This window comes from Lepisosteus oculatus, unplaced genomic scaffold (assembly GCF_040954835.1).
Source record: "Lepisosteus oculatus isolate fLepOcu1 unplaced genomic scaffold, fLepOcu1.hap2 HAP2_SCAFFOLD_112, whole genome shotgun sequence".
NCBI classification, from domain to species: Eukaryota; Metazoa; Chordata; class Actinopteri; order Semionotiformes; family Lepisosteidae; genus Lepisosteus; species Lepisosteus oculatus.
Window position 1 is genome coordinate 322,146 of NW_027167663.1, and position 22,470 is coordinate 344,615.

Genomic DNA, 22,470 nt, shown 5'->3' on the forward strand with positions numbered 1-22,470 from the left:
GCAGCTCCCTGGTCCCTTGGCTTCATAAAAGCGCCCCTGTAATAAAGAAATTAAATCCAAAATCAAGAGGGCAGTTGCCTACTGAAATACAAGAAGTCATCAATTTTAACCTAGCAACACATTAAAGGCTGCATCTATACAAGTGCGATTCTAGAAATGCTCACCAGATTACGTTTTAAGAAGGAACTGCGCCTCAGGTTCCGCCGAGATCTTAACTCGGATGGCAGGATTCAGAGTCCGGAGTGTGGACTGATGGCGAAGGAGGGTCCACATACTGTGGATCCCTCAGTGATCTTCCGCGTATTCAAACCGCCAGCGTGTGACTCCCCTGTCCCTGTGACCTCATTGCTCTGCTCTTTCCTCTGTGCAGCCGAGCCCGACTCACGGTAAAGTGAAAAAAAAGATGCCCTCAACGTGAGATTTACTCTGGAGCGAGGATAGATGTTACCTTTTTATCATTTAACAGGATGTATGTGATGTGGCGACTACGTTCAATTTTGTATCCTCTTTAAAAGATTAAGGACTGGGGTGAGCGTGATATACCACCCTTTCAGCTAAGAACCCGACTTGCGCACCGTTTAAGCTGCATAGACTCGGTCGTTTAACTCTTCTCCGTTAGCAGGGTTAAGGTTAAAGAAAAAAAAATAGCTGACTCCTTTTTTTTGCCAGCCGCTAGCGCTGATTAGCAAGGCTTGTATTTCATGTTTTGCAAGTTGCATCCATTTTAAGAAAAACAAGTCGCGTTAAAGACAGGAAATGAATACTTGCATTTAATTAAGTCTAGCCATAGGCGGGGATCTCCTGTTTACTAGACAGGCGCTTTAACCAACTAAGCCACGGCGCCCCAGGAGTGTTGTCCTTTTGCAGCCACTTGGACACACCACTCAGACACATCTGCATTCGGTGTGTGCTCCGCCTGCTCGCTGAGCAAGTTGCCACCTTTACATACAATAGCAACATCGACACCAAGAGAAAGGATGACAAATGGCTTTTATCTGGAACTTTTCATGTCCAAGGAGCTCAATGTGCTTTCTGTGTACAACAGGGCCACTGAACTCCACACTGGCCACTGAACCACAGCAGTGGCTTGCTGGCTTGACATCTCCCAAGGAAAATGTTGAAATCACATGTGGAACAGGAAAATGACCCTCGAGTACGTGGGGAAAAAAAGAAAAAGATCATCTGGAGCGCGCCAACCCATGTCCGGACAGCCCAGTTTCGTCGACAAGGTGGCTGAGTGGTTAAGGTGATGGACTGCTAATCCATTGTGCTCTGCAGGCATGGGTTCGAATCCCATTCTCATCGCTCTCCATGTCTGACATGTGTGCCTGTTCGACATCGGCCCTCCTGTTGTTTGCTCCGGTGCTAGAGCCGTACATTTTCTAGCAGTGGCTGAACATGGTATAGTAGGCCAACGTCGGTATCGAGCAGTGACAGTAACAGTACTTACTGCGCCCCATAAGAAATCGTTTGTCCCTGTTCAAAAGAGATTGTGCGATGTCCTGCGGCGTTCGTAAAGCAAACCTTTGACAGTTTGAAAAGAGGAATTTATTCTGCTTCCTGTGCGTGCAGTAGTTACAAAGTTGAACGTCTTTACACGATCTGCTGCAGTTTTCAGTGGGCGGGCTTTGTCAGATGGCTTGAAAAAACGCACTGTGTTTCGGCTCGGGAAACATCATAAGCAGTGTCCTGCATGTTTTCTGTGTAAAGCTGTCTTTTAACGCATACAGAATTCATTCGAAATCATTGATTTCTCCAATTAACAAGGGTCCCTTTTTGAACCTGCGAGAAGCATTCTTTCAATGTAACAGATTTACTCCGGGGAAAGCCAGCATGACATTAAGAGTAGCTCAAGCTTTCAGCACCCGTATCGGACTGCGTGTATGCAGACACCGCTCAGAATCCCCTGTAAGATTCTCCCTCAATTCCGTTTTTCAGTGCTTTAGCTCTTTCAAAAGGCTTCGCTTTGCTAGTCACAGTCCAAGGCTCATGACAGCATTTGAAAACATTCGCCACTGCGTTGGCCGGGAATCGAACCCGGGTCAACTGCTTGGAAGGCAGCTATGCTCACCACTATACCACCAACGCACACCCACAGGAAGCCTGCAGGACACCACCAGAGAATGCTTTTTTAATTTTTTTTTTATTAAACATAGAATTTACAAATACAAATACAACAAGAGGATCAGAGTCATGTACAAGAGAAAAAAAACGCAGCAGAAAAAAGCATTTAACTACCAGAGGTAATTAAGTAATTATGTGATCAAATTGTATATTTTACACGTATCATATTTTCCTTGCTTTAATATTTCTCAATTATTTATAAACTTTAGTTTCAACATGCATGCGTTTCCTGTAAAAAATAAAACTCAGCACACAGTTTTTCTTTTAACAACATTTCGAGTACCTCTGGCATTCATGAAAAAGACATACACAAAAGCAAATAACTAACTCTAAGACTGTCTAAACTATTGAGTTTTTCAAAGAACCAGAACTATAACAGTCCTTAACACTTAACTACACCATTCCAAACTAACACTAAAGAAACACTAGTATATACTGGTATAACAAATATAACCAAACATAATCATTAACTGAGCAGTCACTGGGAGCAAATCTCCTTCCCGTCCACAAAGGCCCTCGCTCCCACAAAGTAGGCTCTCCTCCCCTCTCTTCTGGCAGCTTCAACCTGGGGCCACAGCTGGTTCCTGGTGCTCCTGTCCGCGGCAGACAGGTCCTCTGCAAACCTCAGTTTGTTCCCATTCAAATACTCATTCCCCCTCGCCGCTCGCCACAGCATGTCCCTCGCCGTCCTCTTGGTGAACTGTATTATAATCGATCTGGGGCGCACTTGCCCAGACATGTTCGCTCTCCCGAGCCTGTGAACAAAGTCAATGGCCGATATTACGTCCTCCTGGTCCGGCAGGGTCCTTTTACAGATACCCTTCACTGTTGCAACAAGGTCCTTATCACGTTCCTCTTTAACTCCAAATAATTTTAAATTCCATCATCGACGGTATCTATCTACATCGTTCACTTTCAATTCAAGTTCTTTAATATGCTTTTCTTGTTTGGTATTTACTTGTTTAAGAACTTTTACTTCACTCTTTAAGTCTTCAACCTCTTTAAACACACAGTCCATGGACTTTTTAAGACTTTCGATTTCGACTGTATTAGATCAAATCATTTCCTTCAGCTCACCCATGCTCTGTGCCATCATGTTGAAGATGTTGGTCTGGAGCTCCTCCAGCGTCAGGTCGCCCCTTCCTCTCTTGGCTGCCGGGGTTTTCACAGGTGTGCTGGGCAGGGACTCCGGCTCTTCCTCTGGCAGCTGAGTCTCACTTGGGCTGCGAACGCTCGCGTACGAGCGCATCTCCAGCACTCTTTCCACGTCCCCTCCAGCTGCTTCACTTTTCCCTTTAGTTGCCATCAATTTTCTTGTAGTGCTATACATATACGATTGAGGTTTCTTAGACTTCTCCTTCGAAGACCCAGCACTCTCTTTTGTTTTCCCAGTGTTACTCATATCGAAATTCTTAAACCTAAAAAAAATCGTTTTTTTTTCTTTCAATTATAACTGAAGTTTAAACAAGTAGTGTTAAGTCCTTATTTTTCTGTAGTCAAAAAAAGCAAAAATTAACATTCAGGTCATGAAAAACTCAAAAAAAATCCTCAACCACTAAACTTTACCTCCCACCTGAGCGCCATCTTGAACGCCCCTACCACCAGAGAATGCTCACGATTTCGGAAGCTGTCTCCGGGACGTGCTGATTCCACACATCCTGAATAAATCATGATATTGTTAGTTGCTGTAGCTAGACGTTCAAATGAGTTTCATGGCCAGATGGACTGTTTCCTCCAGCGGTATAGTATTGCAGTGAGACAGCACGATGCCTGCAAGACTATGTCACGCTAAACGCCACAGATTGTGTTTGTCCGTTCATGTCAGTCATCCTGCAGCCACGGGAAGTGGGACACAAACATGCCGCAATGCTTTCAAGACGTTAGGATTTGTTTGTGCAACATCCGAGAAGAGTACTTGTGGCTTGAATGTGAACTGTACGTGCCCGCCCCCTTTCCTCTGTAGTGCATGAGTTCCTCCCGGCATGCCCTTCGTCATTGTTCTGTCATCTTGTATTTAAAGGGTTGTATTTCTGCTGCTGAAAAGAATCAACGGGTTTCTTTGTTCCCAACGGAGCCCTTGTCTGTCATGAAATTCTTCAAAACCTCAAGCTAGAAGAAGACGACAAATATGAAGCGTTACAGCAACGACATGCCATGAGACGATTGATAACGATTTCCATAGGATCCCCGCGGTTGCCTGGCAACCGTCAGCTTTGCGCAGTGGCAGTATCGTAGCCTGTGAGGTTTAGCCGAGGCGGGATTATTGCTAGTTGAAAACTTTTCCCAATACCCCGCTTCCGCCGGTTTGCAATACAATCGGCGAAAGCAATTTTTGACAGTCTCGTTAGAGACTGAGCAAGGTGTTTAAAGACAGATTTGGTCATGGTGACATCATGGTAGAAAGAAGCGAGCTTGTTCCCAGTGGGCATTGATTCGTCGAATATACGTATATTTACGGTGAAATTACGGCTATACGTATATATACGTCGCCTCGAAGTATAATCAACGTCGAATTGCAACCGTAAAATTGACGACATTAACAAACGCATATATAACGTCGAAAACACATCTAACACAGTGCCTGAGGCTTTTTACTGTATGTATCGTGTGTGCCGCAACTAGGAGTATACGGCACTCTGCACAGTGTACGAAGTAAATTATTTTCGCAGCAATTAATTTACACGTGTATAATAAATATAGTAAATATAATAAATTAATTACTGCGAAAATAATTTACTTCGTACACTGTGCAGAGTGCCGTATACTCCTAGTTGCGGCACACACGATACATACAGTAAAAAGCCTCAGGCACTGTGTTAGATGTTTTTTCGACGTTATATATGCGTTTATTCATGTCGTCGATTTTACGGTTGCAATTCGACGTTGATTATACGTCGAGGCGACGTATATATACGTATAGCCGTAATTTCGCCGTAAATATACGTATATTCGACGAATCAATGCCCACAGCTTGGCATACAAGGGTTTTGCTGAGGGGGTCTTGCCACCTGCCTGAAAAAAAACAGTAAAATGTTTCAGTGCCTATAGAGTTTCTATTTTTATTTTCTTGACAAAAGTCCCCCATCAGTGCGCGGTGCCCGAGGAAAAATCTGTAGGGGGGCGTCTGAAATTCTGAGGGGGGAGTGATATTTCGGTTGAAACGGAGCTGTACGGTGCAGCTACCCAAATGAAATCTCGCAGCTATGCCATTGATTAGTGCTTCATGATAGAAGATAACGACTAGCAATCTGGTATTTGCGATGAAGTTCAGTTTCACATTTTTCGTCACTCTCAAGGTTTGTATTGCCTGGAGCGAAAAGTACCATAAGCGTTCATTTTTGCAGCTACATGGACGTTCTGAATCGTTAAGAAAAAAATGTTGTAAAACCAACAGAAAGCACAGACTGCTATAACTAGTCCTAGTTATATAACGATTTTAAGTATAATGATAAACTACTGCAAGGAATCGGTCCACCTGAGCAAACAGGATCGTAATGTTGACACTCAATAATATGTGCAGTTCCTGGACGGATAGCCCTCCTGCCCATCAAACAGACTGAGTGACTGTTCGTGTCATTTAGTGTTGTCTGACCATTGACAAAGTACAACTATTTTTTTAGGGTGCAAATTAAGTTAGGTAAATCTTTTTGCCCAAAACTGAAGGGGCGACATTCCCCCCTCCCCCTGTGATGCCAGGCCTGTCCCCATCCTATTCCATAATGTCATTATATATAATACCATACAACAGTGACCGATCCTTAATATTTGCATGCGTTAAAATTGCACATCAGCTCATAGCAGCGATGTATTATCAATGTTAAATTTCAACCATAATATCGACAACATTAATAAACGCATACGTTGAGAAAATATCGAACCCATCATATTTTCCGGTTATATACCACAATGCATTGCTAGTATTCGTTGGTCACCATTTTGGACACGTTTTTCAAACGTAGAAGTATATCCGAAAATATCTCAGCAATCCTCTTTTGACGAGTAAGTATGAACAATAATAATACTATCTGAATACATACAGATCTTTCTTAATATTATTTTGATTAAAATAGTATGTGAATAAGCAAAAAAAATGGCACATAAAATAGTGTGAATGGGGAAGATGACACAAAATCGTTTTGCCGTTTCTCTTATTCTTATTCTATGTTGTACTTTCAAACTTTGGGTACTCTTTAATTAGGACAGACTTTATTGCTCAACTGCTATGATGCAAGCCAAATTTTATACATTTATTTCAGCTTTGAGCTTAGTAAACCGTTCATTTTTTAGATTATACTAAAGAAGATATTAATCATTATTTATTTGGGAAGTAATATTATATAATTTTCTCCTAGCTGCGGTGCTGAAGTCCCACCCTACATCAACAGAAAAAGAAATAAAGGAGCACGCAATGTGTTACTTGAAGAATGCATATGCAAGGCAGGGGGCCAAGAGATCTGGACTCTGAAAATAATAGGTTTTTGGTTCTAACTGTTAGGACAATTAGACAGGGTTTGCAAATAGTGGACAAAAATCGTCTTAACTTCCATTGTAATATTTTATATTTTATGTAATATTTTTTTCTTGGAAATATAGAAGTTGTACATTTTAAAATGTATATTTGAATCAAAATGTGGTTTTGAGTTAGTGTGTTAATGTAATTAGTTTTCTGTTTGTCATTACTATACTGTATATTGGAACAAGTAATAGGTTTATTCCATGCTGAAAAAAAGAAGAAAGAGAACACAACGTTTCGGCCGTGGAGCCTTCTTCAGGTGTGAGAGAGACAGGGCAGTAGGCAAAGGTAAAGTAGCGGGAGAACAAAGGTTGAGAGGGAGGAGGAGTGAGAGGCGGGAGCAGGGGACAGAAAGAGAGGCCAATCAAGAGGTGTGAAGTCAGAATGGGTGCAGAGAGGTGTGAAATGAAACTTCCAATGAATGGAGAAAATTTAAAAGAACAGTAATCTGTCGTTAAGGGAAGGGAGAATGTGTGATCCTAGCTGCAGAATAATTTTAGTTTCGGTGGTCTTTCTGATGTATGAGTTCGGAAAACCGTCTTGGAGAACACAGACGGAGAGATTAGAGTGGTCGTGGCCGTCAGAGTGGCCGTCAGTATATTGTATATTGCCGTGGCCGGCAATATACAATATACTGTATATTGCCATGTTACCAGAATTTGTAGCTGAAGTTTAAGACTAGTTGTGTTTTTATGATTATTGCCCATATGTTGATTGTTGATTGATTATATACAATGTATAATTTGAAATACATATGTTTCAGGTGTGAATGTGTATTTTCAGAATACATTTCTAAACCTAATCATTGGCTTGTTTTACTTGTTTCTACACCTATAAAATCTATCTTTGATGTATAATAGACCTCTACCCATATACGTATAATAGACCTCTAATGTTATCCGTATAATAGACCTCTAACCATATACGTATAATAGACCTCTAAAGTTATCCGGAACTCCAACCATATATGTATAATAGTCCTCTAAATTTATCCGTATAATAGAACTCCAACCATTTATGTATAATGAACGTCTAAATATAGACGTATAATTGACGTATAACTTTAGACGTATATTAGAATTTCATTCTAGACGAATTGTAGACCACATTTAGACGTCTAAGATATGCGTTTAATAGACGTATATTATACGTCTTTTGCCCAATGGGTTACGTCTCAACAGAAACGCTCTTTAGCTCTTTCAGCGTTATGCAGAGAACATCGTCTGTCGAGATCACTTTTGAGTCAGCGCGAAACGCCGTGTGCTGTCAGTTTGATTTCATATTGCTCGTAGCGGCGCCCGGCTTTTGTCTGTCAAACGTTAGGTTGCGCTTCTTCATGCTGCATCGTCGGCATGAGTGGAGCTTTATAAACGTCTGTACTTACTGCGCCCCATAAGAAATCGTTTGTCCCCGTTCAAAAGAGATTGTGCGATGTCCTGCAGCAAACCTTTGACAGTTTGAAAAGAGGAATTTATTCTGCTTCCTGTGCGTGCAGTAGTTACAAAGTTGAACGCCTTTACACGATCTGCTGCAGTTTTCAGTGGGCGGGCTTTGTCAAATGGCTTGGAAAAACGCACTGTGTTTCGGCTCGGGAAACATCATGAGCAGTGTCCTGCATGTTTTCTGTGTATAGCTGTCTTTTAACGCATACAGAATTCATTCGAAATCATTGATTTCTCCAATTAACAAGGGTCCCTTAAAGGATGAGTCAAAGTAACGTCTAATCGGATTAGTTTCCTTAGAGCTGGTTCAGAGTTTGCTCAAGAGTTTACCTTTCACAGATGCGCAAAGAAGAATGTTGGGGGTGCACGCTTCAAGGCGCCTTACAGCTGTAGGGAGTGATTCGAGACGATTCATGGCGTGTGCTCGTTCCCATATATCGTACGACCCGGGATGCAGTGCTAGGATGACGTACAATACCGCTTGGGCACGTAACGGCGTTATATGCAAGTGCAGGACGTGAGGGTTTTCGTTTGTTTGTTTTGTTTTGCTCTGCTTTGCTTTGTTTTGCTTTCCATCGCGTTGGTAAGAGCGTAAATAAAAAGGCGATTCCTGCATCTACCACTAATGTAAGAGCTATTTCAAGTGCGACGTGGTGCGGCTTTTCAAATGCTTGTGGGCATTTCTCTGTTGTTGATTCTTTTTTTGTGTGTAACAAAGTGGCATTTTCATGTCCGGACGGGGAGACTTTATCATTCCGACATGAAGCCACCCTTAAGTCCTCTGAGGCGTGTCTGTCTGCAAGGCTTGTATTTTGGAAATGTTTTTTTGAAACGGAGAACGACTTTGAAATAGGCTTCCGCCGGCGCCTCGCGATCCAGGTAAGATTGTAGCAAGAACGCAGCTGCGGTGGGGCTTGCTGTAGTCGTGGCTGAGTTGTTAAGGCGATGGACTAGAAATCCATTGGGGTCTCCCCGCACAGGTTCCAATCCTGCCGACTACGTTGTCCGCCTTCAGTCGGTGTGTTTCGGCACAAGCAAAGAAGCGCGCCTCTTTGCTGTTCCTGGTGGTTTTAAAACGCCCAATCGCTTGTACCCGCTGCCTTGGAAATAAGTTCTTCAGCGTCCGCAAATGGCATTTTGCAGCTGGAAGCATATGTCGACGCGTTTTGCACAGAGCACCAAAAAAGCGTCTTTTTTGAAGGCCCAGGCACTGAGCATTGGTGGTTCAGTGGTAGAATTCTCGCCTGCCACGCGGGAGGCTCGGGTTCGATTCCCGGCCAATGCAGTGGCTTTTGCAGCGAGCGGCTCCATCACTTGCATCCCCTTGCAACTCGCAACTGAAAACCCACTGAAGCTAAGCAGGTGTGAGCCAGGTCAGTACCTGGATGAGGATGAGCTACAGGGAAAAACAAAGCTTCCAGCTGGAAGCGGTGTTAATGGTGCCGGCGGGGGGGCGCTCACCCTGAGGTCTGTGCGGGTCCCAATGCCCCAGTATAGTGACGGAGATGCTGTGTTGTAAAAGGGCGCTGTCTTTTGGATGAGATGTAAAACCGAGGTCACAGCGCTCTGTGGTCATTCAAAATGACCACCAAAACCTTTGACAAAAGCTCTTGGTAATTGATGGTCTTCAATAATGCTTCTCCTTTAGGTACATTTTAAATCAGCTGAAAAATGCTGTGAAATGGGGGGGCACTTCAGGCCAGTGTAGGATTTGGGTTACAAGAACCATGAAACTGCACGAGAAAGCCCGTACACTGAATTACACGGCTTTCTATTCAAAGGAGGACAAAAGAAATTCCCTGAGTTTGATTTTTTGCAGCACAGAGAGGAGCACTGTCGTGAGGCCGGTTAGCTCAGTTGGTTAGAGCGTGGTGCTAATAACGCCAAGGTCGCGGGTTTGAGCCCTGTACGGGCCAGGTCTAGGTCCAGGTCCCTGTTTGTGAAACAGGCAAATGACTGTCTCAGGGGCCCATTCCTCATTCTCAAGACACATGTATGCACTATGTACACCGTGCATTGAGCAATAGGGACTGAGTACACCACAGGTAAGGTTAGAAGTCATTCTGAGGTGCCACATGTGAGGGATACAGCTAGGCATCCGAAATGTAGGGTTTGAGACCCTTCAGGAGTACTGCATCCTCTGAGACAGACCCTGTTAAACAAATGATCATTTCTTTCGGCATTAGGGACTAAATATACTAAACATATGATGCTAAAATGTTATTTTCACATATATTAATGTAATAAATGATTGCTTATGCTTTATAAACAAATCTAATTCAAATAAAAGCTTAAGTTTTGTATTTATCTTGTACCATAGAACATGATTTTCTTTGTATTTCAAGCCCACAAAGTGTCCAAATGACGCACTACATGATATAAGGAAGATTATCACATGCATATCGGTATTATCTTTCTTATGAAAATGCATTCCTTTCATTACCTATTACTTTTTAAAATGAACTCAAATTGAGTATAATGTAATAATTTAAGTAGAATAGATTCTAATAATATAATGATCCAGTGTTTTGCACTACTTCACTGCTTCACTGCTCTATGCCATCTGGAAATAAATCCTCAGACTGCTTACTGCCCTGGGCATGTACCAATAAATTAAAGGAGCACATCTGTTTATCACTGCGTTGAAGCAGGAGACACACAGTCTCTGCAAACACATCCTAGATACAGTGTTCCAGCACCTTTGACCTCATCCAGAACGTATCATTTCTTGAAAGGGATTGCTGTCCGAATGCACATCTGAATCCCAAACAGAATCTCTAGTAAAATACGATCATTTGTGAAACAGGCAAATGACTGTCTCAGGGGCCCATTCCTCATTGTCAGACACATGTATGGAATGCTTTCACCGTGCATTGAGCAATAGGGATTAAAAACACCGCAGGTAAGGTTAGATGTCATGTTCTATGATCATTTCTTTCAGCATTAGGGACTAAATATACTAAACGTATGATGCTAAAATGTTATTTTCACATATATTAATGTAATAAATGATTGCTTATGCTTTATAAACAAATCTAATTAAAATAAAAGCTTAAGTTTTGTATTTATCTTGTACCATAGAACATGATTTGCTTTGTATTTGAAGCCCACAAAGTGTCCAAATGATGCACTACATGATATAAGGAAGATTATCACATGCATGTCGGTATTATCTTTCTTATGAAAATGCATTCCTTTCATTACCTTTTACTTTTTAAAATGAACTCAAATTGTGTATAATGTAATAATTTAAGTAGAATAGATTCAGGTAGGAAATATAGAGTCATGATGTTTATGGCTGACATCATTTCACATGGGTGAATTTTAAGCTAAGAAATAAAAACATTTACAATGAAGATACCATTGCTTAATTTTAAATGCCTTTAAAAAATAAATACCTCCTGAGAATAATTTGCCACTCCCAGATCCTTGATAAGGTACTGTTTGAATCCAATCAGGAGAGGAGCATCCAGGGAGTGCTTTCTATAGAGTCCAGCTTGGGCCACTCTCTTCCGGCCTGCTGATACTTTTTAACTACTCAGGGCCTGTAAGGATATAAAACACCGGTTTAAACATTTTATACCTATAAGACAAATTAGAATTTTAGTAAAAAATAGATACATCTGAAAAATAAAAAAGTCTTACTGCTGATAGAGTTCTTCAGAGCTCACATCTTCCCCTTCCTTATCCGCTTCTGTTTCAGTTTCTAGAGCAGCCTCTGGCATCTCTTCCTCCTGGACAGCGGCCTCTTGCTCAGGGCCGCTGGAATGCAGGTAGATTCTTTTCAACATGCTTTTACATAATATGTTGTAACAATGATTTCAAAAAGAAACTACAGAAGCCTTACACATACACGCCCTCTTCAAGTGAGCAGGAAGCTGATCAAGAGTATTCAGGTACATCTTGCACACCAGGGGAATCCGCGCGGGTTTCCTTTGAAAATAAATAATACCATCTGTGTATAGAAACAAGACTGATTTCTTAAATTATCCTTAATTTTCTCTCTCATAGTTTGAGCATAATGATTTTATTGCATTTATATAAAATGCAATAAATAAATAATGGTTTCATAAAAAAGTGAACACTTACTTGGTCTCAGTCACAGACTTTCCAATAGAAGCCATTGTGGAGTTCAGCAACTGCAGGTCCTAGAAGTGGGGAAAGAATTTTAAAAGAGAAATTGAATTACAATACAGAAGGAATGGCTGAGGGTTCACTGAAATATATAAATATACAAATTCCAAAGACTGAGTCCATATAGAAACAACTACCTTTCATTTTCAGTATAAGAAAAAAAAAACATTATCTTCCAAAGCATCATAAAATTGTCCCTTCTTCCAGACTCTACTTCTCTCTTGTAGTAGTATAGCAGACCTTTCCAGGTGAGCAGATCACAGAGTCCGAAATGAGCTTCCTCCATCAAGCAAAGTACCTGAACATGACTCTGTCATCATAAAAGCGCCCCTGTAATAAAGAAATTAAATCCGAAATCAAGAGGGCAGTTGCCTACTGAAATACAAGAAGTCATCAATTTTAACCTAGCAACACATTAAAGGCTGCATCTATACAAGTACGATTCTAGAAATGCTCACCAGATTACGTTTTAAGAAGGAACTGCGCCTCAGGTTCCGCCGAGATCTTAACTCGGATGGCAGGATTCAGAGTCCGGAGTGCGGACTGATGGCGCACGGAGGGTCCATATACTGTGGATCCCTCAGTGATCTTCCGCGTATTCAAACCGCCAGCGTGTGACTCCCCTGTCCCCGTAACCTCATTGCTCTGCTCTCTCCTCTGTGCAGCTGAGCCCGACTCACGGTAAAATGGAAAAAAATATGCCCTCGACGTGAGATTTATTCTGGAGCGAGCCAGTGTTGCGCATAGCTGCCTTCAAAGCAGTTAACCCAGGTTCGATTCCCGGCCAACGCAGTTGCGAATGTTTTCAAATGCTGTCATGAGCCTTGGATTGTGACTAGCAAAGCGAAGCCTTTTCAAAGAGCTAAAGCACTGCAAAACGGAATTGAAGGAGAATCTTACAGGGGATTCTGAGCAGTGTCTGCATACATGCAGTCAGATAAAGGTGCTGAAAGCTTGAGCTACTCTCAATGTCATGCTGCCCTTCCCCGGAGTAAATCTGTTACATTGAAAGAATGCTTCTGGCAGGTTCAAAAAGGGACCCTTGTTAATTGGAGAAATCAATGATTTCGAATGAATTCTGTATGCGTTAAAAGACAGCTATACACAGAAAACATGCAGGACACTGCTCATGATGTTTCCCGAGCCGAAACACAGTGCGTTTTTCCAAGCCATTTGACAAAGCCCACCCACTGAAAACTGCAGCAGATCATGTAAAGACGTTCAACTTTGTAACTACTGCACGCACAGGAAGCAGAATAAATTCCTCTTTTCAAACTGTCAAAGGTTTGCTTTGCGAACGCTGCAGGACATCGCACAATCTCTTTTGAATGGGGACAAACGATTTCTTATGGGGCGCAGTAAGTACAGACGTTTAAAATGCTCCACTCATGCCGACGATGCAGCATGAAGAAGCGCAACCTAACGTTTGACAGACAAAAGCCAGGCGCCGCTATGAGCAATATGAAATCATACTGACAGCACACGGCGTTTCGCGCTGACACAAAAGTAATCTCGACAGACGCTGTTCTCTGCATAAAGCTGAAAGAGCTAAAGAGCGTTTCTGTTGACACGTAACAAGCTCGTTTCTTTCTACCATGATATCACCGTGACCAAATCTGTCTTTAAACACCTTGCTCAGTCTCTGACGAGACTGTCAAAAATTGCTTTCGCCGATTGTATTGCAAACCGGCGGAAGCGGGGTATTGGGAAAAGTTTTCAACTAGCAATAATCGCGCCTCGGCTAAACCTCACAGGCTACGATACTGCCACTGCGCAAAGCTGACGGTTGCCAGGCAACCGCGGGGATCCTATGGAAATCGTTATCGATCGTCTCATGGCATGTCGTTGCTATAACGCTTCATATTTGTCGTCTTCTTCTTCTTCTAGCTTGAGGTTTTGAAGAATTTCATGACAGACAAGGGCTCCGTTGGGAACAAAGGGCGTTGTGAGAAAACCGTTGCTTATTTTCAGCAGCAGAGATACAACCCTTTAAATACAAGATGACAGAACAATGACGAAGGGCATGCCGGGAGGAACTCATGCACTACAGAGGAAAGGGGGCGGGCACGTACAGTTCACATTCAAGCCACAAGTACTCTTCTTGGATGTTGCACAAACAAATCCTAACGTCTTGAAAGCATTGCAGCATGTTTGTGTCCCACTTCCCGTGGCTGCGGGACGACTGACACGAACGGACAAACACAATCTGTGGCGTTTAGCGTGACATAGTCTTGCAGGCATCGTGCTGTCTCACTGCAATATTATACCGCTGGAGGAAACAGTCCATCTGGCCATGAAACTCATTTGAACGTCTAGCTACAGCAACTAACAATATCATGATTTATTCAGGATGTGTGGAATCAGCACGTCCCGGAGACAGCTTCCGAAATCGTGAGCATTCTCTGGTGGTAGGGGCGTTCAAGATGGCGCTCAGGTGGGAGGTAAAGTTTAGTGGTTGGGGAGGTTTTTTGGGGTTTTCATGACCTGAATGTTAATTTTTGCTTTTTTTGACTACAGAAAAATAAGGACTTAACACTAGTTGTTTAAACTTCAGTTATAATTGAAAGAAAAAACGATTTTTTTTTAGGTTTAAAAAGTCCGATATGAGTAACACTGGGAAAAGAAAAGAGAGTGCTGGGTCTTCGAAGGAGAACTCTAAGATACCTCAATCGTATATGTATAGCACTACAAAAAAATCGATGGCAACTAAAGGGAAAAGTGAAGCAGCTGCAGGGGCAGCAACAGGGCGGAGGCGCCGCGCGCCCGGCCGACGTGTTGGACCGGTGCGCTTTACGTGCTGAAATAAACACGCGACAGCCCCGAAATGTTTCCAGAGTGCTGTGCACTGAAGACTTGGCTGGTGCTCCTCTGTGCAGATTGTTGGTGCTCCTCCAGTGTGGGACGAGCCAACACAAGGGAGCGCATTCGCCAACATCCAGGCACGCAATGCGATTTGGAAAGCAGCTCCTTTCCAAAGAGTTGCACACGAACGATCCTTCAGTCCCGCTCGGGGGGCACGGAACCCCCGCCACACACAGCTTCAAGTAGCGAGTCAGGCGCTGGGGCTTTCGCTTACGGCCACACCACCCTGAAAACGCCCAATCTCATCTGATCTCGGAAGCTAAGCAGCGTCGGGCCTGGTTAGTACTTGGATGGGAGACTGCCTGGGAATACCAGGTGCTGTAAGCTTTTGCTCTCCCGGCCAGCAGGGGTCGCCGTTGGTGCCGTAGGCTTTGGGAGGAAAACCTGCAGGATGGAAAGGTGATCTATAGCCTCATCTCTAGAGATGTTTTGTTGCTGTGGCATGTGTGTGACCCATATTCAAAAAAAAAACCCGTCTGTAAAACGAATATCGAAGCTGCCTCTAAATCTGCAAATGAAGATGAGTCGATAAACCACTCGTTTTTCGTATAACTAGACATATATTCATTTGTTACCGATTTCATTCATTGAGCACGGATACAATAGAGGTACAGCCATTCACTGTTTGACATGTCTGCACTGGTACAGAACCGAGCAATCAGAAAACGGGTGAAACTGTCTTTAGACTCAGCATACAGTACCGAGGCCCCCCATGACCAAATAAAGGCTAACCTCGATAATCAGCCTAAAGAACGCAGACTACAGCAAAACGACTGACTTTGAAAAGGGAATGAACGTCCGGAAGGAGTAGTGGAACTAGCTTGAGATGCTTCTCCGGACCCCTAACTAAAAGCCAGCGAGAACCAGCAGCGGCGTCCACTCCTGTCGAACCGGGATCCTTCCACAGCCACGCAGCTCGTGGTGTCCTAACCCTCCCGTATCTGATTTTGGACCAAGCACATCAGGGGAGAGCGCGAACGCAGTCCCCCACTACCAGAAATTATGCAGTCGAGATTCCCACATTTTGGGAATTTGCAGGGGTCAGCACAGCCGGAGTGCAATGGCCGAGCCTCGCCCTGGGTGAACCTCCTTCTTGATCAAGGTATCTCCCCTGCCAGGTAAGTATGAGTTAAACAGGCCCCTGCAAGCGGCCCGCACCCACAGCACAAATCGCGCAGCCTAGGCCACCTCCTCGCCCCGCACGCCACCGCCTCCTGCTGGGCCCACTCTTTCACACACTCACACGCCACACTAACACTCAAAAGTGTGGGCAAAACGAGAAAACGAGCGCGCCGTTTCCTACACATCTGCAGTCGCCGTTGCGCATTCGCAGCATGTCCCGGGATGCAATTCGGCCTCATTTGCATAACTCCAGACCGGCAGATCGCCACGCAAGCTCGCGACGTGCGCCTGCCACACACCGAACAAACCTTTTCAGCAATTTCCCAAAAAACGGGCCTGCTCGCCTGCCCACAAGGCTCCGTCTCTTACCTGCTCTCCAGAGCCTGCTGCCTTCTGTGCTTTTCTCTCGGCACCGCTGCAGTGCACACAACTCCTGCAGCGGGAGGGGGGGAGAAAGTTCCCGCGCTCCGCCGCAGGGAAGGCTCGCTCCGTGCGCACACGTCCTTTCGATGCCAGTCCAACAAGTGCTCCGCATTAGCTGCGTCGGGGCTCCGGCGTGTCGCACCTCACCTCACCTCGCACTGCCCCCTCCTTGAATGTCTGCCGCTGGGCATGCCCCGCTCTCCTCCGCCTTATCTTATCGCGTGTGAGCACCGACAATGGCCACAATGCCGGGGAATGGCACCTGTAAAGTGTTAATTGGTGCACAGGAACAGCCCGTCTCGTCTCGGGGGGGCAGGCTTCAGAGACAATACAGCAAACACAGCGGGGCGGGGGAAGAAGACGACACCACACATGCGGGTACATTCAGCTCCGGCGGGAACGAGACATTTGTCGGTCTTTTCAAGTGCCGAGAGCCGAGCAATCCTTCACTTGTATCGTTTCTCCCCGGTGACTAGATCTGGCCCTGCGACTCTCGACTGGGCTCACCCCCGGGGCAGCCCAGCAGGTGTGAGCCTGGCCGGCACCCGGGTGGGAGATTCCACCCCGGAAAAGCTCCGGTTGCTGCTGCTCCTGCAAGAGGTGTGACTGGGACCAGTAGGGAGCGCTCACCCTGCGGGCTGTGTGGCTCTCTTACGCCCCAGCCTCCTGATGGCGACACTCTGCTGCACAAACAGGCGCCGTCCTTCGGGGGAGGCGTCAAACCGAGGTCCCGACCCTCCTTGGCCATTAGGAAACCCCAGGGCGTCTCTCAAAAAGAGACGCCAGGGTTGTCCCTCTGGTGTTAGTGCTCCCCTTTACCCATCAGTCGGGGTCTCCTCCTAATCCCCGTCTCACCTGTAACAATCAATGACGAGGCCCCCCTGTCCGTGAGATTTAGTACTCGCGCAAGAGACCGGGGGCAGAGCGCGAACGCGGTCCCCCGCCCCCCACAAAGTGCGCGCTCCGGACTAATGACTGAACGAGCCTGGTGAATACTCATCACGTGGCACAATGAGAGCGTGCAGTCAGCTGTCCAAGGCAGCAACCTCATTGCTCGTTCAAAAGAACACGTACTGAAAACTCATCACCACTATGTCGTAAATGAGCACCGCGATCGCTTGTTGTCATGCGTCCTTACTTGGGAAATGCAGAAGCAAAAACTGCCCTCTCTCAGCCACCGAAACGTGTGCGGCTCGCCTTGCACTCTCTGCGCCTCGCATATTTATGGAGCTGTCTGCTCTTCTTTCTGTTGAAGTACGCAAGTTACGGGGCGTACTGCACACTATGATGTGCTCAATGACAGCTTTCAAAATTTGAAAACTATGAGCTTCATTGCTCAAGTCGAACGAATGTGGTTGTTACGCAATTGATGATCAAACGCACATATTCTAACGATGCGTGAGAGTATGTTCTAAAGGTCCCTGGCTCGATCCCGGGTTTCGGCATTTTGTTTCATCGCGCCCTTTGTTTCTCTCTCCAGCGCCCTCTGCCTAAAGTGACGCGTCCCTTTCTCAGCCCGAAACGCAAGCGAGACACCAGCAACAGTCCCTACAGGTTTCCGTAGTGTAGCGGCTATCACGTTTGCCTAACACGCGAAAGGTCCCCGGTTCGAGACTGGGTGCAAACAGCTTCTTCTTGCACGCTCCTGCACTTCACAGAGGTCTTGAACCACCAGTCATTTGTTCCCAATGTATTTCCGGTGCCTTCATGCACTCTTGTACCAAACACATGTTTTTTCTGTACCTGGAGCCGATCATTTGCAATTGGGCTGTGCCGACAGACCAAGACGAGCTCTGTCGGCTCAAAAGCAGCGCAACACCTGCGAGAACAACAGAAAGATTAGCATCCAGCGGGGGCTTCTTAGTGAGCCCAAGATCTAATCAAGAATCGACTCCAGAAACAGGGCTTGGCGCATTGTTCCATACTCCGACCACTCTTGGTGTAAACAGGTCCCTCCTGGTCTCTGCATGAAATGCACTTTCCTGCGTTTGCTTTGGTGTAACTGGCTTCCCATGCATGGGCGAATGTGAAGAAGATCCTTAGTAAGTCATTGAAGAAACCCGAGAAGAGGTCGGAGTGGTCTCTGTCGTTCATCAACGATCCAGTCAGGCAGTACTCCTCTGTAAAGCGCCGTTCGTTCACATCAATTGGCTTTTTTTTGCCTTCATTCGTGCAAGTAGTAAAAGCAGACGCCCCTATTCTGCCGTGACCCGGATTCGAACCGGGGTTGTTGCGGCCACAACGCAAAGTACTGACCACTATACGATCACGGCGAGTTACCGATACACACGTGGCAGGGCGGAAAAGGCTGTGCTCTCTTCGTGTGACATAATTCGGGAAAGTCCTGACGTTGCATTTCAACTGAGCCCCAGTATACATCGACCCTTCGACACTCTGAGTGACAACTCTCTTGCGTGTTTTCTCATATTTATGTAGTTTGCTTGCATGATGCCCGGAACAGCAGGGTTGTGCACTCCCATATGGTCTAGCGGTTAGGATTCCTGGTTTTCACCCAGGCGGCCCGGGTTCGACTCCCGGTATGGGAACGTGTCAATTTTGCCTCCTGCTTTCCAAAAGATCAGCACTGTGTACGAAGGAGCCGCATTAAAACTACTCAACGTGCAAAACGTGCGAGAAGAGGGGGCGCTTGTTTCCAGCCGAAACTTCTCGCGTGTGAGACGAGCTGACCATCGCTGCAGGAGGTGGGAGGGTCACTCTGGTAGACAGGGCTGACCTTCAGCAATAGGATTTATACTCTCCAAGATGATATTTGCACTTTCTGGAGAGGCGATTTTCTCCACTTCAGTAGCCCGATTTCGTCGATTGCGTGGAGAGGGCTGTAGAATGTGGCGCCGTCTTTCCTGCTCCGTCCATGACAGGCATGCTGGTCTCTGGAGAGAGAGCATGGTCCATCAGCGCACCCCAATAAAGGCACTGGAAGCAGCTGAATCGCAGTGGCGAAGCTCAGCGCTCGGCCGCTGGGCACATCTGACCACAGTTTCCGTAGTGTAGTGGTTATCACGTTCGCCTCACACGCGAAAGATCCCTGGATCGAAACCGGGCGGAAACAGACCAGACTTCTTCTGTCGCCACGCACAAAAGGGGATTGGGGATTCGCCTAGTGCTGTGATCGAACAGACCCACTCACCTCTTAGTGTGGCGGGATCTGCACAGTGCATGTCGCAGCGCATCCTGCTTTCACTTCAATGCGCGTCCTGATGTACCCCGGTCTCCCGCGTGACAGGTGGGGACAGGTGACAGGTCCACGTGACAGGTCCTATACTAACGAGGAAGACATCACTCTCTCCGACCCCCGGCATCGTGTCCCGACCCACCGTGCTGGAAGCCGACTCGTGCTGTGATTCCTTTACGGAGCAGAAATGACATCCGAGGAGCCGAGAGATCATTTCAGCATTTCGCGTCTGAACGGAAAAAACAAACGACCAACTCGGAATGACTTGCTTTGGACGCTTTTTTTAAAGCGTTCTTTGTGCACGACAACTGCGCCGCCTAGCAGATACAAATGGGTTGTACAACTTTGAAGTAGCAAATGGAAGAGGGCTAAGCCTCCTCTCTTTTAGCCCAGGTTCGATCTGTCTCCCAGAATCACCAGGGCGCACGCACACACACACACCCGTGCCGTTGAAGTACTCTGCTTCATTTCTAAGGGCAACTCAACATTCACTCCTACCCCGAGTGCAGAAAAGACAGCGTCTGCAGCAACAGCAGCTCAGGTCTCTGCACAGGAGCTAAGCTGCCCCCATCTCCTCTGCTCTGCGGCTCCTACGGAGTGGAGTCCTGCCTGGAGCTGTGTTTGCAGGCGGCGGCTCCCCGCACCCTGTCTGTGCGTCGTGTCCAAGAGCTCCTGGGAGGAAGAGAGAGCCCTCCGACTCGGGGGCTTTTCCACGGTCTGTGTGAGGAGGGGCGGGTGTGTCCAGCAGCTTATCGAGCGGAAGCCTGGGGCGGCGGAGAGCTGTGATCGTGCAGACCTTGAGGTGTCACCTCTTTGTCTGCTTTCCCGCCCTCCCTCCGCCCAAGCTCTGCTCCAAAGTAGCCCGGCAACCCCTCACACCTGCACGTGTCACAACCTAAGGTGTGGTCATGAGACACCCATGGGGTGTTGTTCTGTTCTTGCTAATTGTTTCCTGCCCGTCGCAGGCAGGAGTCCATGCGAGGAAGATGCGCTGGACAGAGCTCAGAGGGCGCACCTGGGTGGCTTTCCTTCTGAGTGACGTTCCTGCAACACTCTCACGCTACTCTTGGTGCACTCATGCCGCAACACAGGAAGGCTGGAGCAGGTGGCTGTGGGCTCTGTGCACCGCCGAAAATAGCTCAGCTGGGAGAGCGTTAGACTGAAGATCTAAAGATCCCGGGTTTCGGTGTTTTGTTTCATCGCGCCCTTTGTTCCTCTCTCCAGCGCCCCCTGCCTAAAGTGACGCGTCCCTTTCTCAGCCCGAAACGCAAGCGAGACACCAGCAGCAGTCCCTGCAGGTTTCCGTGGTGTAGCGGCTATCACGTTCGCCTAACACGCGAAAGGTCCCCGGTTCGAGACCGGGCGGAAACAGCCTCGTTTTGCACGCTCCTGTACTTCACAGAGGTATTGAGCGACCGGTCATTTGTTCCCAATGTATTTCCGGTGCCTTCATGCACTCTTGTACCAAACGCACGTTCCTTCTGTATGCGGAGCCGATCATTTGCAATTGGGCTGTGCCGACAGATCAGGACGAGCTCTGTCGGCTCAAAAGCAGCGCAGGACCTGCAAGAACAACAGAAAGATTAGCATCCAGCGGGGGCTTCTTAGTGAGCCCAAGATCTCATCAAGAATCGGCTCCAGCAACAGGGCTGGGCGCATTGTTCCATTCTCCGACCACTCTCGGTGTAAACAAGTACCTCCTGGTCTCTGCTTGAATTGCACTTTCCTGCGTTTGCTTTGGTGTAACTGGCTTCCCCTGCATGGGCGAATGTGAAGAAGATCCTTAGTAAGTCATTGAAGAAACCCGAGAAGAGGTCGGAGTGGTCTCTGTCGTTCATCAACGATCCAGTCAGGCAGTACTCCTCTGTAAAGCGCCGTTCGTTCACATCAATTGGCTTTTTTTTGCCTTCATTCGTGCAAGTAGTAAAAGCAGACGCCCCTATTCTGCCGTGACCCGGATTCGAACCGGGGTTGTTGCGGCCACAACGCAAAGTACTGACCACTATACGATCACGGCGAGTTACCGATACACACGTGGCAGGGCGGAAAAGGCTGTGCTCTCTTCGTGTGACATAATTCGGGAAAGTCCTGACGTTGCATTTCAACTGAGCCCCAGTATACATCGACCCTTCGACACTCTGAGTGACAACTCTCTTGCGTGTTTTCTCATATTTATGTAGTTTGCTTGCATGATGCCCGGAACAGCAGGGTTGTGCACTCCCATATGGTCTAGCGGTTAGGATTCCTGGTTTTCACCCAGGCGGCCCGGGTTCGACTCCCGGTATGGGAACGTGTCACTTTTGCCTCCTGCTTTCCAAAAGATCAGCACTGTGTACGAAGGAGCCGCATTAAAACTACTCAACGTGCAAAACGTGCGAAAAGAGGGGGCGCTTGTTTCCAGCCGAAACTTCTCGCGTGTGAGACGAGCTGACCATCGCTGCAGGAGGTGGGAGGGTCACTCTGGTAGACAGGGCTGACCTTCGGCAATAGGATTTATACTCTCCAAGATGATATTTGCACTTTCTGGAGAGGCGATTTTCTCCACTTCAGTAGCCCGATTTCGTCGATTGCGTGGAGAGGGCTGTAGAATGTGGCGCCGTCTTTCCTGCTCCATCCATGACAGGCGTGCTGGTCTCTGGAGAGAGAGCACGGTCCAT

The 22,470-nt window shown here is 46.4% G+C and overlaps 12 non-coding genes across 12 annotated transcripts; 7 read left to right on the forward strand and 5 right to left on the reverse strand.

Annotated features, from left to right (window-relative positions):
* Positions 1-2,016: 2,016 nt before the first annotated feature.
* Positions 2,017-2,088, reverse strand: trnag-ucc (transfer RNA glycine (anticodon UCC)). The gene has a single exon. It is a non-coding gene; the product is annotated as a tRNA-Gly (tRNA).
* A 2,245-nt stretch (positions 2,089-4,333) lies between these two features.
* Positions 4,334-4,475, forward strand: LOC138226107 (U4 spliceosomal RNA). The gene has a single exon (XR_011184391.1). It is a non-coding gene; the product is annotated as a U4 spliceosomal RNA (small nuclear RNA).
* A 4,818-nt stretch (positions 4,476-9,293) lies between these two features.
* trnag-gcc (transfer RNA glycine (anticodon GCC)) lies at positions 9,294-9,364 on the forward strand. The gene has a single exon. It is a non-coding gene; the product is annotated as a tRNA-Gly (tRNA).
* Positions 9,365-13,852: 4,488 nt separating this feature from the next.
* Positions 13,853-13,994, reverse strand: LOC138226102 (U4 spliceosomal RNA). Its single transcript, XR_011184386.1, has one exon. It is a non-coding gene; the product is annotated as a U4 spliceosomal RNA (small nuclear RNA).
* Positions 13,995-15,283: 1,289 nt separating this feature from the next.
* LOC138226135 (5S ribosomal RNA) lies at positions 15,284-15,402 on the forward strand. The gene has a single exon (XR_011184419.1). It is a non-coding gene; the product is annotated as a 5S ribosomal RNA (ribosomal RNA).
* Positions 15,403-16,037: 635 nt separating this feature from the next.
* Positions 16,038-16,201, reverse strand: LOC138226098 (U1 spliceosomal RNA). Its single transcript, XR_011184382.1, has one exon. It is a non-coding gene; the product is annotated as a U1 spliceosomal RNA (small nuclear RNA).
* Positions 16,202-18,821: 2,620 nt separating this feature from the next.
* trnah-gug (transfer RNA histidin (anticodon GUG)) lies at positions 18,822-18,893 on the reverse strand. Its single transcript has one exon. It is a non-coding gene; the product is annotated as a tRNA-His (tRNA).
* Positions 18,894-19,094: 201 nt separating this feature from the next.
* Positions 19,095-19,166, forward strand: trnae-uuc (transfer RNA glutamic acid (anticodon UUC)). Its single transcript has one exon. It is a non-coding gene; the product is annotated as a tRNA-Glu (tRNA).
* A 451-nt stretch (positions 19,167-19,617) lies between these two features.
* Positions 19,618-19,690, forward strand: trnav-cac (transfer RNA valine (anticodon CAC)). The gene has a single exon. It is a non-coding gene; the product is annotated as a tRNA-Val (tRNA).
* Positions 19,691-21,111: 1,421 nt separating this feature from the next.
* On the forward strand, positions 21,112-21,184 carry trnav-aac (transfer RNA valine (anticodon AAC)). The gene has a single exon. It is a non-coding gene; the product is annotated as a tRNA-Val (tRNA).
* A 574-nt stretch (positions 21,185-21,758) lies between these two features.
* trnah-gug (transfer RNA histidin (anticodon GUG)) lies at positions 21,759-21,830 on the reverse strand. Its single transcript has one exon. It is a non-coding gene; the product is annotated as a tRNA-His (tRNA).
* A 201-nt stretch (positions 21,831-22,031) lies between these two features.
* On the forward strand, positions 22,032-22,103 carry trnae-uuc (transfer RNA glutamic acid (anticodon UUC)). The gene has a single exon. It is a non-coding gene; the product is annotated as a tRNA-Glu (tRNA).
* The last annotated feature ends 367 nt before the right edge of the window (positions 22,104-22,470 follow it).